The sequence below is a fragment of the Cygnus atratus genome, chromosome 15 (genome assembly GCF_013377495.2).
Source record: "Cygnus atratus isolate AKBS03 ecotype Queensland, Australia chromosome 15, CAtr_DNAZoo_HiC_assembly, whole genome shotgun sequence".
In the NCBI taxonomy this organism is placed as follows: Eukaryota; Metazoa; Chordata; class Aves; order Anseriformes; family Anatidae; genus Cygnus; species Cygnus atratus.
This window is the reverse complement of record NC_066376.1, coordinates 6534937-6557821: the sequence shown is the minus strand read 5'-3', so window position 1 is coordinate 6557821 and position 22885 is coordinate 6534937. Positions and strand designations below refer to the sequence as shown.

Here is a 22885-nt window from a genome sequence, read left to right as displayed (position 1 = left end):
CAGTTTGGGTTTTGAATATTTTTAATGCCTTCCAGTTGTTGGGGAATATTCTACACTGTCCTGGTGAGTGGGTAAGTTAAGTCGTGTTGTTCATTTCAGCATCTTGATCAGCTGATCTTGATCTTCAACAAAGAAAGACAAGCTGTGGGGACCAGACTAACCTGTGAAGCAGCTCTTTATGAAAGCATTGAATTCTTGTCTGCAGCTCAACTAGGCAGGGGTCATTAAGTTATTCACAAGCCTCTTTCTGGGCAAGTACTTTGAGAAAGAAGGCACACCATGTAAACGTGAGTTATTCCTGTCCCATTAAAGGAGTTGCAATGAGCTTCTTTTGCAAACACTTGTGCTAATACAAAACTGTCACTCCACTGTTCATGGAATGCAAAGGCAAAGGAAGTGCAAAAATAGAAGTGATTTTATTTCCAGAGGCAAATAAATATTTCTGGGAAAATAAGCAAACAAGCAAAACCAAATACTATTTATCCATCCATCTCAACTTGAACCCCTAAAATCAAACCACGATTATTAGGAATGTTGACAAGGATTAGGAAATTGTAAAATAGAGGTACCTTGTTAAGACTATTGAATTGATAGGCAGGTTCCACCTGCACTCATAGCTAAAATGAGTTTATTCCTATTTCTTCACCAACTGATGGAGCTCTTTACTGAGCACTGCTTTGAGTGATCAAGGTGATACTGTACCTCTTTGGAGAGGCAGCCCTGTTAATGTAATGACTTGCCAATGATGTATTGCTCTAAAAATGGTGCCTTCTACAAAAGAACAGGTCCTGGAACAGATTTAGCCCTAATTACAGGAAGGAAGGAACAGGAGAGGTATGCAGATACCAGGAGATTCATCTTGCCAAAATAGAAAGTGTGTTGCTGCAAGCTGGAGAATTTAAACGGCGATACTTTGGGAAGAGACCCATGCTAAACAATTATCTCCTCTGTAACAATCAAGAATTAGGCTGGAAAATGCAGATATCTGAAACCATAATGTATGTGGTTTTTAGATACCAGATTTACTTCTTGCCAGAGAGACTCAAAATACATTTTTACTTCATCCACTAATATAGCACAGTGTCTCACATTGAATCCATGACTCAGTATCATACAATCACATCCTGTTTTTATTAGATAATTTGGTTTTAAGTAGCAACTGAAGAAGTCCCATTCCCCTCTTGTACTTCTCAGATTTCCTGTATTTGTCACCTGAAGTTGATTATTTGATATCTTGTATTACTGGTAATTATCATTATTTTTCATACTAGACTTTTGCATTAGGTTATTATTGTAGTCTAAGAATGATGATACTATCATGCAATGACACACAAGGGTGCACATCTGAAAGTGTGTTACATATTTTCTCCATTTTACAGAGCAAGACATAAAATGGTTGAAATTATTCTATGGCCATAAACAAGTCATTTAAATTAGCAGCAAGCCCAGGAATAAAATTGCCGCAATTTAAATCTTTGTTCCCACTCTAACCAGGGAACAACACAAACGTACCTATGTATTCGTTCATTATTCTGTATCACATAGCCACCAGTACATTGTCTTTGAGAGCTGAGCATAGTAGGGATTACATTACTAAATGCTCTTATCATAAAACAGATATTGCAGTCCTCAGGTTTCCTCTGTTAATCTGTTTGTTTTGCTGTATCTGGAGGATAAAAAATGTGGGAGTATGAAACATTTATCTGCTAATTAGCAATTATAAAACAGTAATGGAGCTTGTGTGTTTTAAAATATGTGAGACAATGTTTGATTTTATGCTTCATTTAGAAATATCATAAGGATCTAGGCATATTCTATAAATAATTTAAAACACTCTATGTGAGGAGGTACATGTAATCAAATGAAAGGGAGGCAAAGTCCATGCTGAAAATAGTGACCTTTTTAGCAAAGGTGGGTGTGTTTGCACAAATACAAATGTCTGGGTGCTATCTTCAGCATTAGTACTTGCCAAATTCATTTAAACATATGCAAATGAATACAAGGTGTCAGGCTATGCCAGTTAATTGCACAATGAGTTGAACTTGTCAGCAAAATTTCCTTGCACTATCCCTTCTCAGCTCCAGTGATAATAGAAAGAGAATACAGACATGAGATACATTTGTTCTTTCTTTACACACAGTACTGAAGCCTTTTCTCGGGTTTCTAGGTGCTTACCTAGTGGGCTGCAACTCTCACCTTACCATCACTGAGAAGAAATAGGTGTCCTGTCCATAGTGGTATCTTGATTGCTTGAAGGTGAGGACCATATAATGGGACCATAAATATTCATATTTTTTTTAATCTGTGCTGGACCCTGATCCTGAGCATGGTGGAGAGCCAAGGTGGAACTGGTCTTTTCAGCATGGAAAAGAGAAAAATGAGGGAGATAAAGAAGGCTCCAGAAGGCCCCAGGTGACCTGGCCCTCTGAACCGGGCATGGGTACTCTCCATCACTCTTGTGCTAGATTGCAAGGTATATCCATCAAGATGCACAAGACCTCCCTTGCTGACATGGACAGCTCTGCTATGAGGTTCCTATTGTCTCTGTGCTTGTAATCTCTTCTCATTTATTATGAAATAGGACTTCAACAACACTTAATTTATCACTACTCCTCCTATGGGGGCTTTCATGAAGCACCAAGCACTTTGCAGCTTGGAAGAGCTTTCTCACAGTCCAGTGGATTGTTTTGTAGCACAGAAAAACTGCCTTGTGATAGGTTAGGAAAGATCTGGGTGATCTGAGAGGTGACCAGCTTACTTGAGAGCTCAAAGAGTATGGTTGAGGCAATGAGCTGGCATGAGCAGTGACCTTGGGAGGGAGCAGAAGGACACTGCAGCCCCAACACTCTCTCATTTTCCTGCTGAGGAAGTGAGACATCGATGTCCATTATTTCAGGGACTTCCTTCTTTGCCACTGCCTTCATTTCCAGATCTAACTAGTTATGAGTGTACAGGGTGGCTTTGATGAATTTTCCAAGCCCATGTCCAGATCCTCACCTACACAGAAATCCCATGCTTTAATGGCAAGCCAGAAGGAGCTGCCTTCCTTGCCATTATTGCCACCTGAGGATTGAAAACCATAGGAATAAGTCTAGGAGGATGCCAGCCAAAGCATCCTATTGTTTCAGAAACAATGTGCATGCCATTAAAGCATGGCAGGGCAATGCTCTCATTAGCTCCTTGAGACATTTCTCGTTTCCCATCACCACTTCCTTCCCATCACCACCCTGCCAAGTGCCTCCAGGAGCAGATGCTCTTTATAACACCCACTGCTCTCCAGTGGGCTTGGAGTTATTTGTATTAATTCCAATATTAATTAGCACTATTAACCCCAGGGGAGTTAAGAGGGCAGTTACCAAGCTGCCTGTCATAGCAATAGACTTGGGAACTTGGCCAGTGGCATCTCTCTTCTGAAGAGAGTTCCATGTCCATGCAGAAAAGGAGGCACAGCTGGAATTCCCAGGAGTGCATCAAAGGCAATGCAAAGGGAGAGACTTGAAGAGGTCAGAGGCTGTAAAACCATAAAAAGCATATACTTTCCTGGAGTCCTCTGAGTCCTATCCCCTCCCTGCTCCACACCTTCTCCCACAACTGTCCTGTATCATGACAACCAGCTATTGGGTCTGTGCATTAATAAAAATAAGCTCTGCAACCAGAAATAATTGAATATTACATATTTTCCCTTATTTGTGACTTTCACAAGCCCATGTTTTTTCTCTCTTCCTGATGCCTTTTTCCTGAGGCTCTCCCAGAGGTTCAGCCCCAAGCGATCTGGATATATTTTCAAATAAAAATAGCCAGCTTATTCATCAAACAGATTTTTTTTTCCCAAATTAAAGTTTGGGGGAGTTCTATGTATGTTGGACCTGAAGCTCAGAGATCCCATTTCACAAACCATGTGTAATGTTGACATCCAAAGTGCTCTGGCTGTTTTGTCTTGAAGGAGTTTCCAAGGGGAAGCATGTCTGCATGCTCTTTTGGGAGACTTATCAGGGCATATGGGACACCAGTTGTGCTTTACTGCAACACACAAGCCTCCGCTGTCAACAAAACTGTGCACTGCTAGCAACAAAATAAAAGAAAGAGAGGGGAAAAATTAAAGTTAGCTTTTGTGGAAGGAAGTTGTTAGTTAAGAACATGGATGTTGGAAACAGGTGTTAATCTTTACTGGCTCTGTCCCTGCAAGAATCATACAGAGTGCCAGTCGTCCCAGATGTCCCTTCGCTTCTTGTAATGTCATCACCAGCTGCACCGAGAGCGAAGTGACTTCTCCTCCCTTCTCTGCCCTGATGGATACAAAGGAAATTAAGGGGGAGTGTATTTGGCATGAAAGTCCTGCCTTGGTAAGTGCTGTGTTGGCTCTATCTGCCACTGCCCATTACAAACAATGACAATAGTGATTGCAGCTCAGCTGCCAGCAAACTGCTAATATGGATTTCAAACAACAGTTTTCTGACCACGTTATTCATCTTGAATAAGTTCCTTCTCCTTCCACTGCTTTAACACATCTTACAAACTTGGCAGTGCTTCTCCACGGTCCCTCAACCCCAGAGGAGGTCCCTGTGGATGGAAGAGCTTCACTGTTGCTGAAATGCAGCCCTGCCTGGGTGCAGAGCCCCCAGGCAGACACAAGAAAGGTTCATGCAGGGGCAGTGTGAAGAGAGAGAGGCTTCTAGAAACTACTGTGCAAGACTACATTGGGGTTATCACCTTGTACTTGATAAGAAAAAGAACCCTGGGCATTGTACTAGACTAATTCCCACTCTTTCAATGGAGGTAATAATAATGGTAAAGAGTTATTTCCTTCCCTGTCCACTCACTGTACCAGGTGAGTCAGGTTTTTTGGACAATAGGGAAATGTTCACAGTTACCTTACAGATTCCATTTGCAGCCATCAGCTGTACCAGCAGCTAAAACGAGCAGCACTTGCAGCTGTAAAGTACGTAGATAGACTGGCCATGTGTTCTTCTGCTTCTGGTCTTGGGCAATTAAACATCTGCTTTCCACAGGAAAAGAAGCTGTTTTATATAATTTTTTCACACTATGTGTTCACTCCTCATTAAGCCATATTACAATTAAGACAACCCAACATAACTCAACCCATTCCTTTCCACTAATAATGATAAGGGATAATTTTCAATCACTAGTCACTTCAATTGCCAAACTATCAATTTTTTTGCACTTACCACTTTTTTTTTTTTTTTTTTTAATTCAATGAGCCTTTGAGGAGCTAGCAGCTAATGTGCTGTCTCCAAACTCCCATGGCACTATTTACATCCCAGTCTCTCTGGACTGCTTCTAATCATTTTATTCAAAGCATTATTTGCAAATTATACACTTATAAGAAGTAGTCTCAATGCAAGCCAGAAAAGCCAAACTGAAGACAACTTGCAAACTGAAACCAACCCACAATATAGCAATGTCCAAGAGCAAGACATTTCATAGAGTCAGGGAATACCTGAGGTTGGACAGCATCTCTGGGGAGCATTCAGTGTAGTGCAAATGTCTGCATTAACTTCAGCTAACAGATACCATAAATATAGATCTGGAAGAACAAAGCAGAGAGATGTTGTTTAGAATCCCAGCAGCTGCAATGGGATTTTTAAATTAAAATGTTTCCTATGTTGTGCACTTATGTACAGACTTTCAGAAAAGCTGAGGGTTCTCCTAGTGACAAACTGTCCACACAACTCCTTTTGTTAGGTATCATATGAACCCACATAGACAGTCTGATGCCCAGTGGTCACGGTGTTTATGCCTTGTTTGCTGTTTTCTGTTTATTGCTGCAGCAAACCGCATGTCCTTGTATTTACCAAACTTGAAAACAAATCTGGCTCCTAAATTTGCCCATTCCATTTTGACACTTCACTAAACCACACTGGCACCCTCTAACAGGTCTCCACTTTCCCTATATGTTCCACTTTTTGCACATTTAGTGCATTTCCATTTGCAGTTTTGCACATTTTCTGGTGCAATCAAGCATGTCTTCAAGCAGCTGGGGGGTTCACAGATATCCACGTGCTTTTTGCAGACTTTGAGACTTCCAAGCAAACCAAAGAGAAGAAATAGTCTGGCTCCCTCTAAGCCATCTCACAGAGCTGGAGAGGACCCAAGAGGGTGTGTGTGCATGTGTGAAAGGAAGAGCGAGCACTAATGAGCTCAGGTTGCATCTGAGACAAAACAGTTACTCATTGCCAGAAGCCAGCAGCTTTGCCTACTTGAGGAATTCCCATCCCTAACCTTTGCAGATAACAACCCCCATCGCATTTAGCCAGCTCTTCATCATCCTCTCATTTATTAGACACAAAAAACTATCTCTAACAAGTCAACTAAAGCATACAGGGAAATGCAGCATTCCCATCTCTTAAACCTATCGGTTTCAAATAGAGAGCCAGTGGCTAAATAAACAGAAGAATAATCTTTCAGAGCCCAATTGGCTTCCTATGTATTCTGAGAGTGCCTGCAACTTCAACAGTGATTCATTAACCACTACTGAAGGACAGGGCTGTTAATAAAAGATCACCTACAAATACCTCGGAAAATATCAATACCCATTAATGGCAAGTTCTTGAGATACACATTTATCCCCAGATCAGCACAGTGCATAAGCAATTGCTTCCATTCAAACCTATGCGTAAGTCCCATTGAGTTATTTTATTTGAAACAAATAGGTACACCCAGAGCAAAAGACAACAGCACTTCTCATGACCTGAGTTCTTTAAAGCACAGCTGGCAACCCCGTAAAGATCACATTCAACACTACCAAATCAGGATCATACTCCACAAAAAAAGGCATAGAGGTAGTGCCAAAAAACTCACACTTGCAAAGATCACTTGTGTATTATGGGTTGTTTGCAATTATGAAAACTGTAAGTTTGGGGTATTTTTCATCTACATTGGTCTAAATTTGATGTAGTTCAAATGAGAGCAGAATTTGGCTTCATATCAGTGAAAGTGTTAAGTGTATGATCTCTTAAGTCTTGATATTTTGTGTGACTACACTTTTGTGGGAAGCAGGACATTACGTTAAAGGCCCTCTTCATTAGTTTACAGACTTCTTTTTTAATGCTTAAAACATTTTATTAGTGCCAAGGACCATAAAGCTGTTGTGGTAATTATGACCCAAAAAAATTGATTACATTTGTAAGGTACCAAAAATCATACTATTCATGACTGCCAAAAATAGCAGCTTTGGATTTCTCATAAGAATGTCAGTGCTAAAAGGAGGGAAAAAAAGTGTCAGAGCAATCATTCCTCACTATGGGAATCAGCAAAGAAGCTTAGTGGTCCAGACTGTGCAAGATCCACAGTCCAGACTCCCACCACTTTGTCCCTCCTGTGCTCATTTAAATGTGTGTGAACTAGGTACAAACTTGTACTACATAAGGGAAATATTCCTGCTTTCCCAGTTTCTAGAAGTGCAAATGACAGCACTTACAGGCCAGGGGAGAATCAGCCCCATCACAGCAGATGTTTAACTGAACTCCCCAGTAACTTTCATTTTTTTTATTTTTTTTTTAAGAAAAACTCCCTTAGATTAGGACTTTCTTGTGTTATTTCTAATAGATTCTGGTCCCAACCCAATGAAAATACATTTAAAATGCTTCTGTGAGACTTTTCCATTAAATTAAGAAAAAGGATCCAAGTAGAAAAATGAAAGGAAATTTTGAAAAATTAAACTTAATGTCACAAATTCTTCCATTCAGGTTTGAGTTTAAATTAGGGGTTAAAATATGGTAAAGATTCCTCCTTATTTTATACAGTTAGTTTTGCTGGTTCTCACTTGCAGATCTACAAGTATTTTCATTGCATTTGTCCCATGTGAGAGTTCATTAGACTGTTAAATCCGTTTTCAATAAAACATGTGAAGCTTTAACTGTGCATAGACTAATGAATGTCTAATAATGTTATGAACTCTACCCAATATATGTGCTGTTCACAGCATATTAGTAAATATCAGGCAGAATATAAGTCACTTGTCGTAAAGAAGCCCATAATTTAAGACACCTAAGGAATTTCAGCACTTTGCAAGGCAGTGCATGAAGTAACATGCAACTTATGCTGTCATTATGGCTTATTTGAGAGGTTTTAGATAAAGGGGAAAAATGCCAAAAGCAAACTAACACTACAGAGACACAGTTAAAAAATGACATGCTTGTTTCTGGGGGGATGAGCATTTTTAATTTTTCCCTGCTGATTTTTTTTCATATCTGAGTCATTATGACTTCTCATTTCTTGCTCAGCTTAATACCTGGATGTATTGCCCAAAATACTGCTCAAATACATTGTGAGGACACAAGATTTTCTTTCCTAGAGTACAGACTGAATGATCTGATCCTCCACTGTCGAATGTGTCTCCCTCTGTGTCTGGAGCAGGACCTAGTGGGGAATACGTAGGAATCCCGCAGATCAGCCAGGAAGTATTCCAGCTCAGGGGAAACTTCCCTAATTCCCTACTTAGGCATCAGTGCCAACAGTGTTCTTGGCTTCAAGAACTGTCAGCTTCTGATTCATTTTTATTTTCAAATGAACCACTGCGTGGTGGAAACCCCAAGTCTTTCCACTCCAAGGATTCTCATTATCAAGAATGCTGAGCATCACAAAAGAAAGGCAAGGTTTATTGGTGGTCAAAAATCTATCTCAGATCAGAGCTGGTAGCATAGTTCTGTGTGGGTAACCAGCTGAAGAAGATGAATGGAGGTTTTTCTATCTGGGATAAGCCGAGTGAAGAGCTTTGTATCTAGATTAACTACTCCACCATTGTCCAAGAGTGAAGATTTGGTGACTCCCAAAAACGACAGAGCAACAGACCATCTGTTCCCCCTGATCCCAGTGAGCTGTGAGACTTGCAAACACAGCAGGAGTAGGTGCTGCAGGACCCACAATCTGGGCTTCCAGATGCAGAACCTTGGTCACCCCAAAACCATGCTTTTTCACATAGGGCGGTTTCTTGAAGTCTTGGTCTACAAGTATAAAGCTGAGAGCTCTCACTGGAATTTTACATTATAAAGATGGCATCTCTGCAGGCACATGAGCATTTAAAACACTCTTGAGTTACTGTGTATGCAATGGATCATATGATTGTGCCACTGGCAGGTCTGGCAGAAACCCAGTATCACTCCTGACTATGTGACAACCCTGAGTTTAAAGATCAAAACTGAAACAAAAAGCTTAGATAACATTAAAGTCACGTTTCAGCTCAGTCTTTGTAACTTTGAACCATTAGGTCAAGGCTGAAAGTTTTCCAGTAAATTTTTCAGAAGGACAGTGTGAAGTTCACTTCAAAACACCGGGACTTCAAAATCTCATATCTTACAGGAGATCATTTAAAAATTGCACAGTGTTGTTGTAGAGCAGAATTCAAGTTCAAGAATTAAATAAATTATTAACTTTCAGACCTGCTGCAAGTGGATGTCATTCTGCTGAAGGGAAGGAGCCAAAAAATCACTCCCCACAACCACTTGGGCCCATCACCGTTTCTGATTCTCATTAATTGTCTCACAGTAATACACAGGGCCCCCAACCGAGATCAGTGCCTGACACCATAGATAGATACAGAGGGTGGGACTCCTCTCACCTAATTTCAACTGTCTAAAGATTAGCTATCTAGTTTAAACTAGTCATCTAGACTCCCTTTATAGTCAATGGAGAGAGATAGGCACCTTTGGGGTAAAATTTGTCAAGGGTCCTAGCTGATGAATTTAATGTGTGTGTTTAGGCCTGAATTCAGCAAAGTACTTAAGCAAATGCTTATCTTTAAGCACATGAATAATCTGATCTCTGTTAAGTAGAGCACTTCAGCATGTTCTGAGTTTAAAGTTCACTGTGGGCCTAAGTGCTTTGCTGAATCACTGAGCGTGGAGTCAGGCTTGACATGATGAAGCACTGTAGAGCATAAACCAAACACGCAGCATTAAACTCAAAAGAGAAAGGGATTCAGGGAAGGGTAAAGGGAGGGAAGGCAGTGTTCAAGGGATGGCTGAAGCTTTCAGCTAAAGAAAGGAGGCTGGAAAGTTTAGAAACAACCCTTTGTGGGTATCTGTGTTGTATAAAGCAGACAGTGGTCAAGAGTAGGTGCTCTGCCCTACATGTTGCTGTCACAGAAAGACAAGGTGACATTCAGTTCAATGGAAAAACACAAATCCAAAACCAATCAAAGGGAACACATTTTAAATCCAGGTGCAATAAATTTATGGATGCTACCGCTACAGAAAGCCTCAGAGGGCTTAATGGTATCAAAAATGGGGCTGAATATTTCTGAGGATAGCCAGAGAGCATTTAAATAATACAAAGAGGTTGATTACTCATCATTCTACTTTAGAACAAAATTGCTGTTGGATAGAAGTCATGCAGGTCCCATGGAAATGGCTGTGTGAAAAGAGGGCAGCAGATATCTAGCTCAGTTCAGAGAGAAAAATATTGGAGAAGAAGCAAGTAAAGGAAGATCCAAAGTACATACAGAAATTCAAATCCCACAGCAAAAAGAACTTTCAATTACAATACGCAGAATTAGGATCTTTGTGAAGGAGCAGGTGTTTTACCAGTTTGGATTTGTGACCTTATTTTACAACCATGCTCTTCTTACAGAGCACTGCTCTGAGAGACATCTCTCTCCCTCTCAGGAAGGCCAAGTGATGTAAACATCTGGCAGGTAACCTTGCCTACAGCCCACATAACAGAGAGTCACAACAGAAGCACAAAAAATTACCACTGCACTTCAAATCAGGCGTCTCGGATACCAGTGGCTGGGACAGCACAAAGGCTGGAGAAATCTGAACTCAGTGGAATAAATTCCTCTATTTTCTTACAGAAAATCTTTGAATGACAGGGTAATTTGCCCATGAGGCTCCAAATGGGAAACAAGCCTGAAAAACATCAGCATCTGGAGATTTTAGCTGTCTTCGTCTAAGAGACAGAGCAGACAGGGAAACCAAGATGATTTACTTTTTGTGGAAAAAAAAAAAAGGCACAAGAAAGGACACTCAAACATAAAGTCGGAGGAATCCTTGCAGAGTCTGATACAGAACCACCTTCATAATGATTTTCTTTCTCTGTTTATACTATATTCCTTTTCCTTTTTATGTGTTTGATAGTTACAGGAAGCTGATTGGAGATGTTTTATAGTGCATGTCAGGAAACATTAATATCACCTTTTAATTACCATACAGCACCCTGAGTGCTTTTACAGGATGTGGCGAGGGGAAGAACTGTATAGATAAAATGAGTAATAGAGCACCTTTCTATACCCAAGGCCCTTAGAGTACGAAGCAGAAAATTAAATTCCAAAACCACTGATCAATATTTTTAACATAAATACACTGCTTGTAGCCCTTTTGAATTATCCCTCATTTCTCAGTATTTTGTTTTTCTTAAATGGTCTCCCTGGAGACAAGTGAGTGCATGAAGATCAGAGTTTTCCCTTAAAATAGAAAAAACAGCAAGTTTTTAACTCCTGGTACCTATGGAGAAAAAAAATGGAATGATGTTTCTAACAGCCTAGAAGCTGAATGAAAGGAGCCCCATATTTCTCACCCTATATTTATTCCATCTCCGTTTTCTAGGCTCATCTAATTATATTTGGAGACCTGTTTTACAACATACAAATGTTGATTGTAAATTATCAAAATACAAAGTAAAATAATCAGGGCAGGGGGCAGGGAGCAGTTTAGACATTGGATTGGCATAACTGTTTGGATAACTATTCCCATGTTTTGCTGAAACTTTTGGCAACTTTTCTTTGCCAAAAGGTCAGTTCCCCTTTCCTGGTCTTTGACTATTGCTTTAAAATGTATTCCTTTTGCAGAAGGTATTGCCATTGATCGATTAAAATCTTGGATTACTGGCCTAGGCTTACTCCATTCCTGCATTGCAATAACTATGATAATTACTGCTTTAGTTGCCCACAAAGAAATGAGTATTTGTCTCTTTGTGGAGGAAAAAAATAATGTATTTTCCCCAGTGATCAGCAATCTGCATGCATTTCTAACAAATCAAAGGGTTTCCTCTGGTTCAACAGCATGTTGTAAAGTAAATTTTATAATGTTGAAACAGCAATTGCTGGTGGCTTTCTTCCTAATTTCTTGCATAAGTGAAGTGCAGAGACCAATTTCACATTTTCCTGTTAACTTCAATAAAAATTAGCATTTAACTTGTCAGAAAGAGCTATCTCTCATGCCAAGCAATGTCACAATGTTGAATACTTCATTGCAGTATGTTTCTGTTAGATTTTTTCCAGCAGCAGGGCAGCTGCCAGAATAAAAGTGCCAAGACTCAATTCCTTGTAATTATTGACAGACAGTTCTCCAAATGCATGTGCTTAACAAAAAGGCAGGCACAGAATTAAAGCCTGGGGGCAAGTTTAAGAGTCTATCAGCAATAGCCTGATAGTAACCAATGGACACTTAGGAAACTTGCACACTGCCTGTGAAATGAATGAAAGTGTCTTTTTAATTATGCATCAGCTGTCTAAGTTGTTTGCATCCTAGACATTTAGAAGCTCTGTGTTGGAAAGCTCAAGACAAGACTTTTCATCCTGGGAGCCCTCAAGTTTGGTGGCAAATACAGGTTTCATGGTTGTAACAGCACTTTTGTCTTGCCACTTTTCCAATGGTTACAGCTGAGGGACCTGGACTCCACTGCCACCATTACCTCCATGTGCATAGGCCTTTTGTTCCTTCCCTCACCCCTTGCTGCGCACATACACTGTGGATGTGAGGAATGGCCTCTCAAGGTAGACCTCAGTAGCTGGACTAGTGACGCAGCTTACAGTGACATGGCCATGTTGACTTTGAAGGAGGTCAGTGGGACATTTGCAGTATGGTCTCCAACAACAACCCCCCAGACCTCACCCACTGGGGCCTACACCCTGCAGCACCTGAGTTGGCAATTTTAAACACACGCAAGATCCTTTGTCACCGCAATTAGTGACGTGTGAGCAGCCTGGGTGGGATTGTTCTCATCCAACTTCAGCTGCCTTGCATGGAGGTGTCTACTCATCTGGGCTTCCCCTGTTGTCAATGGAGACAGGTAGGAACTGCCAGAGGGTGATTTGTCACACCTCAGTTATGGGTTGGATGCCGTGACTTGGCTTTTGGAGGCAGCTGTTTCTCTCCACAGGTTATGATGGAAGTCTAGACACCTATCTGCAGCCAGACAGCCAATTCTGAGACAAGTGAGAGGAAATCCACCCCATATACCTGTCGACAGTGGCAGGCACTGATCTCAGCTACAGGCCTTCAGTGTTGCTGGAATGCAATTAGTAAGATTCATAAATGTTGACAGGCCCAATTGTCTGTGGGAAATAAATTATTTTTGGCTCTCTCACCTCCCAGAATTGCATCCCCTTGCAACACTTCCACTGCTGACTCCATAGTATTTTAAGCTAAATAAATTCAAGGGCAAGAAGCATTTATATTGGTAGATAGGGTATTTCAGGATGTTACGTGACCATGTCATAAGATTGGACTCAGTAAAACATGGAATATGATGAACACAGATGAAAGATGTTGGTTTGTAAACAGTTCTTTCATTTTCGACATGTTCCTTTTGGAACATCCTTAATTTCAAACAATGCTGAAAGTATAATTTCACTTTTCTTCAAGACAAAGATCAGAAATCTGCAATATACCAAATCTTGATGCTATCATTCAGGAAAAAGCTTTTAGTGACCTGACCAAACTTTCAGTTAAGGACCTCAAGACATGGTCCCTGTAAATAAAGCAAAATGGAAACAACTGTGGTTGAACTAATGAGATAAAGATCAAACTCTTGGAGGGTTTTCAGACAAAAAGATTGTCTTAGTTTCTGTGTAAGTGGGCTTCTTTCTATAAATCCATTGTCCTTTTTAGTCTGGAAGGGATTCTTTAGCTTACTGAAGGATTTCCTCATGTAAAACCCACAAATATCTGATAGCATACTACATTAAAGTTTAATCACCTTTCAGCCCAAATGCTCACTAAGCCTCTATTTTGGGAAAGAAAGGAGGAAAGGAAAAAAGGAAGTGAGAGAGAGAAAGAGAGAAAGAAAGAGAGAAGGAAAGAGAGAAAGAGAGGGAGAGAGAGAAAAAGAGAGAGAGACAGAGAGGGAGAGGCAGACAGACAGACAAGAAAGAAAAAGAAAGAAAGAAAGAAAGAAAGAGAAAGAAAGAAAGAAAGAAAGAGAGATAGAAAAAGAAAGAAAGAAAAGAAAAAGAAAGAAAGAAAGAAAGAAAGAAAGAAAGAAAGAAAGAAAGAAAGAAAGAAAGAAAGAAAAAGAAAAAGAAAGAAAGGGATAAGTACTACTTATACTAAATCAAATGACACCTTGTGTAGACTTTTTCTCTTAGGTTGTTTGAAAAAATTCCCAGAACTATAAGGTTTTGAGAAGTGCTCAGATTTGGCTGAAGTCCACACCACTGAAGGAAGAGTAAAACTCCAATTGACTTCAAGAGGAACAGGATTAGGCCAAAAATGAGTACTTTTGAAAATCCCACACCATTATTTTTATCAGTAATGTCTGAAGGGAATATGGCAGACACTCACAATTCAGATTCACTTCAGATGTAGATCCCAAACTTAACATAATGAACTTGATTAATTCCAAGAAAATATAATTAGAACATGTTTATAGGCATTAAGCCATTTTGATGAAAGAAATATTTTCCAGCCTTATGAAGAACAAGTCTTAACAGACTAGAGCAGGTTTAAAAATCTCAATATGATTAATGAATTGGATTGTAGTTCTATCCACAAGCAGAACAGTAATTTAATTCACTGATGAATAGTAAGAGGACAAAAATGAACCAAGCATCTAGTACCTTCAAGTGCAATAAAACTTAGTAGCCCTAAAGCACTTGAACCAGTTCTCCATTTAAACCATGTTATATAAGAAATGTTTATGTCTTAAAAACAGAAGACATCCCTTTAAGCTGAATTAATTACAATGATAGAATTATATTTATAGCTTTCAAACCTCAACGATGAAAATAGTATTTCTATATTAGAGAATCTGGGCTTTCCAGATGTTATTTTGCAAGTTTCAGCCTTACCTCTGACAGTCTTAAGAAACAGACAGCCTGTTTAAGGCATTCTTCCTTGAAATGAGAGACAGCACAGCAGTCCATCCAACACTACAAGTGAAAAGCTCTGTAAAATCATTCCTAGGTTTAAAGCACTTCTTTGCATCTGGTCATTCAAAGGAAGCAATGGGACTTAGCGATTTTAAAGCTGGTGACTACAAAAACTGGTGAACGTAGCTTTCTGCAGTTGGCAGCAGGGAACAAAAGAACAGCTACACTCCAACTGGTTTCAGGAATTCAGCCCAGACTTTGACAGAAACTCAAAACTTAAAAGGGAGGAATGGGAAGGGAGAGCAGTTGGATCCAAGCCATCCAAAGGACTTTCTGACCCGGAAGGATTTCTTCAAGCTAGAATAACCATTCTGCGGTAGGCTTTTACAAATGTGCTTAAATAAACAAGATGGCCAAAAAAAAGTACACTTTATACCCTTTTCTTGAAACAAAAGGACAACCTAGATGGAAGAAAGACAATCTGTTACTTTGTCATGGCTGATTCTCTTCAACTCACAAAGTCCTCAGTAATTGGGAGGGATTCGCAGAAGTTTAGTACATTCCTGATTTTTGTATAACAGTGATAACAATGATCATGACATACTTGGAAACTTTTACCACTTTACATGTTCAAAGCATTGTTTAAACATCACTTAATTAATAGTTGCTAAACACTGCTTTATTCAGGTGGCTCAGATATGCCTTTGAAGGGTACATAAGTACTTAGATCGTATATTGTGAAACAATTTGATATATTTGTTCATTTTAATTAAGTTTTGCCATGTTTACATGCATGATACAAGGTAAGAAAACATGATTGTACAGGTGCTAGAAAGGAGAGAAATCACGGGGGCCCAAGGGGATATAGTGAGATATAATAGGATGAAACTGGAAAGGCAAATCAGGCAGACTATCAGACAGTGTTTCCTACTGACTAAAAACTGTAGAATTTCTTAACTGCATGCCACACTATATTTATGGCTGTACATGTATTAGCCAGAACGATGCATGAGAAAGCTCAAAGAAAGCAAGTGAATTTCAGACACAAGTCCCAGAAATGCCATGGAAATTTAGGGTCTAGTCCAAAGGCCATCAAAGTCAATGGAAAGACTCCTGCTGAATGCAGAGAGCTCTGGATCCCAGGTTTCCCAAGGGAAATCATGAGGGCGTCATTTCTGGCTCAGTTTAAAGTAATAAAAACCTGTAGGAGAGAAGTCTGTGCTGAATAAGGGTCACAACCAGTGACTGATTTCTACTCTTGCTTAGCCCATTGATCAAGTACCTGGCCTGTCTCAGACTTCCTCTCCCTTTATTTTTAATATTTTCATTTAAACTCTGTTAGTTGCATTGAAGTCAAAGCAAAGCAACTCATCTAGTAAGAACTACTGATAAAATCTGTTATTTCCAAAAATTGGTCATAAAAGACTATTACAGCAGACAGAGCAAATGATGCAAGAACAATATGAGTATTGCCCTTAAGTACAGTCCTTAAATAATGACACCAAGGTCACATCTGTCACAAAAAGAACAATTTTACTGCAGTCTTTTGTTTACCATGTTCTTCTGCATTAGGTTCATTGAACAAGAAAAAGAAGCTTACATGGTTGCTAGAAATGACTAGAAAGGCACAGGGACTACGGTCTTTACACTATATTTTAATTCTTCCCCTAGGATATTTTTTAGAGCTAATCTGATTTAGGATCAAGACATAACTCTTTTCCAGTGTTTCCCCAGAGACTTTGACCTGTTCAGCTCCTGGATTCCACCGCTCTGACCATCTCTACATAGGAAGTGTATCTTCCAAGTACGGTAGTATTTAACTGCATTCATTTACAAACCTTTTTTTCCGCTTTTCCTTCCAGCATTCCCTCTGATTTTTTTCCTACACTGAAATATCTTCCTGAGGTCTTTTTTTTTCTTCTGTCTATCCAGCAAACCCTTCAGGTCTGCCCTCATATACTTACCTTGGGAGTTTGTGTAGGACACTCAACTTACTAAAATGTGCGGAATTTCTTGGTCCTACTAGTTAGAATGTGATTTGGTCTTCATTCAAAGTGAAAGGCAAATATTTTTCTGGCAAGGTGACTCTAAGCGTTTACTACGTGTTACTTATCCAGTTGAGTCTTGGCAGTTCTCCCTATCCTCATACAGACTGACTCTCCTCTCCTCTAATTTTTTATGTTCAGATATGCTGGTTCAAGTAAAACAACTTACTTTGCTGCTGAGACTAGCAATACTAATATCTATTCTGTCAGCATGTGGCATAATGATGCGTTCCCATTCATGTCTTCACCATCTGAAGCACTAACATCAGGCCTTCCTACCCACAAAAATAAATGCATTAAGGATTACAGCACACTCAGGCAGAACAGTAATGGAGCCCATATAAGTACTTTGCTGGATAGACAAGGCTGAGTCCTAAAATGGGATAATCTTTCATCTCACTCTTCACGAGGAGAGTACAACCATTTCTCTCTGTTGGATCTTACACGAAGAAATCAGCTCTTGTGAACGTTTCATTCCATCCACCCTCATGAAGGACACTTGCTGGCTCATTTCCAACCATGCTAGAGGACTGCTGAAGCTTCCTGGCAGCCAGCCAAGCTATGTCACATCCAGGGGGCCTGCTTTGCATTTTTGGCTCCTATGTGATTTTGTTTTCAGCTATGGTGGATAAAGTTTTCAAGTATATGATTCATCAGTGCTCTATGTCAAGCCTACAAATTTTTGCTCCTGAAAGTCTTCCCTTGCTCCTAAATTATGTCCCAGCCAAGGCCAGAAAAGCAGAATTGTCATTCAGAGGCCTGCATTCAGCCCCAGTGAAAGTTACTTAGTAGGGGGTGACGTGACTTCATGATACCTATGCTGTCAACTGAGGAGGGCTTTTTTTAGTTAAATGTGATGACAACTGCACACTATTTATACCAATGAACTTACGCATATCAAAATAGTAACATCAAGAGGAATATCCTGGGCAAAAATTTCACCCTGCTCAGTTTACACTTTAAAATAAATATTTCTTTAGCTTACAATTGATCACTGGCTACAAACATTGGAGAAGTGTTGTGTGGCTTTGACTCCGCCCTGAAAACGAGAGAAGCTTTGGGGCTTGGCTCATTTAGGATTACAGGACTGAGCAGGCAGCCTCACATGGATAAAGGCTGCCATCTCTACGACCAACCATCCATGGAATAGTAGTCCCATAGCTTGGGACTACACCAATGGACATTTCACTCTGTCTCAAGGGCAATTTGAGCAGAAAGCCGCCAGCAAGAGAAGGAAACTTGTAATTTTGTGGTTTGCATCATTCCTACAGCAACGAGTGTGATTATTATTAATGGGCTGCAGTGCCCTCGTCCCCCCAACATTTTAGAGTGCCCTTTCCAAGCCAGAATCAGTGCAACTTCACCTGCTGAGTGCAGGATGGTAGGAGTGTATCTGGAGGCCAGGCATCCCTTTGTACAGTAGAATTTTAGGGGTGTATGTAGGCCATGCTGAAACAAGAAGCAGCATTCCCCAGCTCTCAGCTTTCACCCTTCTTCCCTAGAGGCTTTCCAAACAGCTTAGCACGGTCGAGTGGTGCAGGGTTTTTAGGTGCAGGGTTTTTAGATGCATTTCATTTAGTGGAGCAGGCAGAGGCTGTGCAGGCTGTTAGGATGAACACTCTGTTGCTTGTGGTCCCAGAAGAGTTGTCCACTGCTCAGCTCGCTTATTTATCTTCATGCTGCAGGGAGAAATCAGAGTGTAGGTAAGTCTTGCCTGCATTTCTGAATCAAAATTCGTCTTTTAATAGTTACATTTTCTATTCCCTACCCAGCGGTATTATTACCAGAATTCAGTCTGCTCCCAAATCCGCCTTCCCACCAACTCCCACAACTTTGGAACCGTTTAGCGGTCACTCTGCATTTTGCTGTATAGCCCTAATTACTACTCAGCACTATAATTGATACGTTAAAGCCTATTAAAATATGGAGCTGAGCCATTGCTTTACAGTCACTGCACTTCTAATGCCAAAAATCACTTATAGTTTGTTTCTGTGCTTCATTTCAGCTACTTTTAAATAAATGTCTCTCCCCAGGACCTGGACAATGCAAATGGGATTTAGTCTCAGAGTGTGAAACTTGCAGCCTGCAGCACCAGAAAAATAAAGTGTTCTTACAAAGCCATTCAAATGGATTTCCCTCACTGATTGCTTCAGCCAAAAGTAAATTATAAGCCAGACATTATCAAAGAAAATCTCTGCAGCACATTCCAGTTCATTTTGCTGTACAGCAAGGGTTTGAATGCAGAGATGGAGGTCTTCAGTCACATTTTCATATTTGCAAGGCAAACACACACTAGAGCAAATATTATTTATATATGTATACTTTAACTATCACTTCTGTTATTTACTATGGCAGAGGATGCCGTTAGGACATTCTTGAGGGGATGAGCTGTCTGGCATGCATATGAAAACAGAACAGAGAAATCAAGTAAAATTAAAGTTAACAGAACTACTTAAACACCCAGCAGTCAGGCTAGCCTACTGCAGGACTTTTCCAAAAGTTCATGAAAAGATAAGAGGGGAAGGGGCTGCTAAATGCCAAGGTGAAATATATGTTCTTCTGTATCATTTCCCAGAAAAACTGGAAAACAGAGGGAAAGCAAGAGCTCAAAGGGCTGACCCATCCAAAAACAATTTGTTGTGTCAGGGCAAAGAATAACAAGGATAAAATCCAAATAATGAGATAAATATAGCAGAAATTTATTAGCAGACAGCATTCTCGAAACCTAGGAAATAGAGGGTTTCTCCAGGACATGCAAAATTCCACAAATACAGAAGAACTAAACAAACTCTACCTACTTCAAGGGAATCAAATGCTCTGCAGCTAAGACCACGCTGGGAAAAATCCAAGTCAAACTGGGTTCTTATAAAGCCTTTTAAGAAATAGTTTGGCCAAAGTTTCCAAAGGCATCTTGAAAGTCACTGAGCACTTCTATTCAAGCATATAAATGGGCATGCACAGGCTAAAAGGATTTTTTTTGTCATTATGCTCATTTCTTCCATCCAAGTCTTTTTAGGAGACATTATACACATGGAAATAAATCTTCATCTGCATGGCATTTACTACACAACATGGGGGACTACCACTAAAGACTGTCAGATGCACCAGATAACATATGGAGATGTCACCCCAGCTTCTGAACAAATCTGGATTGACACACCACAAAATGTACAGCTTCAGAGGAGCTCAGCTAACTGCCTTATCACAGCATCTCAGTGTATTTCCCTGCCACAGCCAAGAGAGACAGAGGGAGAGGGGACAGAGAGAAGCTAATTTCTAAAATTAGTAGGGGACTATTGGATATGGTACCTGAGATAGCAGGAAGCTGGACTTTTCAGCACCGTGTTCCTCAATTTCTGTGGCCTTGCAGTTCTCACACGTGGATCTGTTTCATATTTCAACCATGACACAGTTTTGGCCACCAGGGAAGACAGCCCAGCACATGTGCTGAGATCAGCTTGTGTTTCAAGTTGCTGGGAAAAGCTCTACATCAGCTGCACCTTCAGTGTCATGGGGAACTGGCCCCAGTGATACCAGTGATAGCCACCAGGGAATGCCCACATTTAAAAGAGAAAATCCCACGCTGGAGGCCACGTGAGGGATATCTGGAGTCCACATGCCTGTGTCCCATCCAGCAGGCCACCTGAACCAGGACACGGTGCTGCAGTTTGACATCACCCTCCTCCTTGCCCACCCCTCACAGACTTCCCCCTCTTTTCCACTTCACTCCTCGATGCTTGCAGATGCAACATGGCCCATAAGTCTGGATTTAACCCAACAAGACATTCTCAGTGGCACAACAATGTCCGAACAAGCTCAACCTCTTCAGATCTTATTATATTTCAGATGTGATCCTCTACAGCTGTAATACGTCTCCAAACTCTGCATATCACACTCAAGTCTCTGATAAAGAAACAGCTGCTTATGCAACTCTTGCATTTGGCTGTAGCCAGTATATTATGACAGTTTGGCTCCCACTAAATTCTCCCTACCCTTGGCACATTTGGGATGGTATCTGATTCCTACCTCATCTCCCAAAAGACAGAGGATTTTATTCTGGATCCATGAGAAGAAGGAATAGGTCTCTTCTGGTGTTTATGGGATATAGCTCAGCTTTGTGAACATTAACATTAATAGTATTTGAATACCTAACATTCAGTCAGCTCGCTGAGAAGGTGCCATCACAGTTTCTGTACTGCATTGGATTAAAGTCTGCAATATATGCCTTATACATCGCCCCTGCCACACGGTAGCACTGAGCCAGCTTCAGCCAAAGTCAGTAAAGTGCCCTGAAGGTTCAGGGTAAATTTTAACCAGAATACAAGTAATTGTGTCCATCACCCTTTGGAAATGTACAGAAAGTAAAACCCCCTGGTGCCGTTAAAGACCTTTAAACTGCAAGACAGACCGGCCCTGGAAAATCCTCGAACTGAGTGAGATTGTCCCACGTTGCTGCTGGATAAGCAGCAGCAGGAGCTGCACACTGCAGTGCAGCAATTTGTTCCAGTTCTGAGATATGTTGAGAGACTTTTCCACGATTATTTCCAAACCAGACTAGAACAAGTCTTTTCCTGCCATCGGAAATACATTCTACTAATGTAATACTGGTTTAGGGGAAAAAAAAAATAAAATGAAAATAAAAATCGCCAGCTAAGTCATGCCTAGGAAACATTGTGGAAAACAATTTTTGTCATGTGAGTGCTGGAGCATAGATGGGTGCTTTGAACCAACAAAATGATTGTTGTTCCTAGTTAGCTCTCTTTGTGCTCATCAACCGGATTGTGTATTTCAAAATTAGTATTAATAATCAAATGTCAAAGGGCGAAGGAAGTGCAGGTTCCTCTACATAGCTAGGTCCCTGTTTGGGAGTTTCTGAGCAAAGGGACAGCAGTTTCCACATCCATTTGCTATTCAGCCATGCTGCCAAGAAAGCCAATAAAAGGAAGCAGTCATAGGCGTACTTTTTGTGCTATTCATCCCCACTCACTCTACATCGGACAGACGCAACTCATTCATTTCATAAGGCCACCAAACAGAAGCTGAGTGGTGAAGGCATCCGGTCCCTGCTGAATTGGCTCAGGTCTTTCTCATGATGAGGGTCTCTATAAACCACTATTGGCCCTTGGAACTGCTCAACCTCAGAAATTTATGTTCCTCTCCTCCGATTAGTGAAACAAAACCACACTGTCAAGGAAATGCTCACAGTGATCTAATAGGTCATGCCTATCTTTAACTTCTATCATTCAAAATAGAAAGAAATTATTTTCCAATCGTTTGAAAGTTCACATTGTGAGCAATATAAAGCAAAGTTCACTAACCTTTCATTTGCTTTGTGAGTTTTTCCTCTTATGAGTATTTAAAGAAATCAGATGTGACAATCCTGGACAATTAAAGTCTTTAATAAAGGTCAAAAATCTCCTCAAAATAGAGAAAATGAAATGTTTCCAAAAGACTGCTAAATCCCTTCCAGTAGATTTTGAAATAATAATTAAAAAAAAAAAAAGCCCTGTGTTTCTCTGCCAAGTGCCACCAAACAAGTCAGCAATAAAGCCAGAAACCTCTTACAGGCTAGTGCTGTACACCAGAAAGATAAGTTTCCTGATCTGAAAGTTAATCTGAGTCATGTCTGCATTTTAGCATTTGTGAGGAGCACTTTTGTAATGCTGCTAATTCCCTGATTAGTCTGACAGGATTTTTTTTTTTTTTTAGATAAAGAGATTCTGTAACACAGCAGACATTACCACATTGTCTTTGTGCTGTTGTAACTGCAGCAGGGAAGAAATGCGGGCTGGGA

The 22885-nt window shown here is 40.3% G+C and overlaps 1 protein-coding gene across 1 annotated transcript in view; it reads right to left on the bottom strand.

Moving 5' to 3' along the window:
• Positions 1 to 15998: 15998 nt before the first annotated feature.
• Positions 15999 to 22885, bottom strand: part of PDGFA (platelet derived growth factor subunit A) — a 69213-nt gene continuing 62326 nt past the window's right edge. Inside the window, exon 7 of the mRNA XM_050713858.1 lies at positions 15999 to 18770. The gene's annotated coding sequence lies outside the window, so the exon portion shown is untranslated. The remainder of the gene's footprint in view (positions 18771 to 22885) is intronic.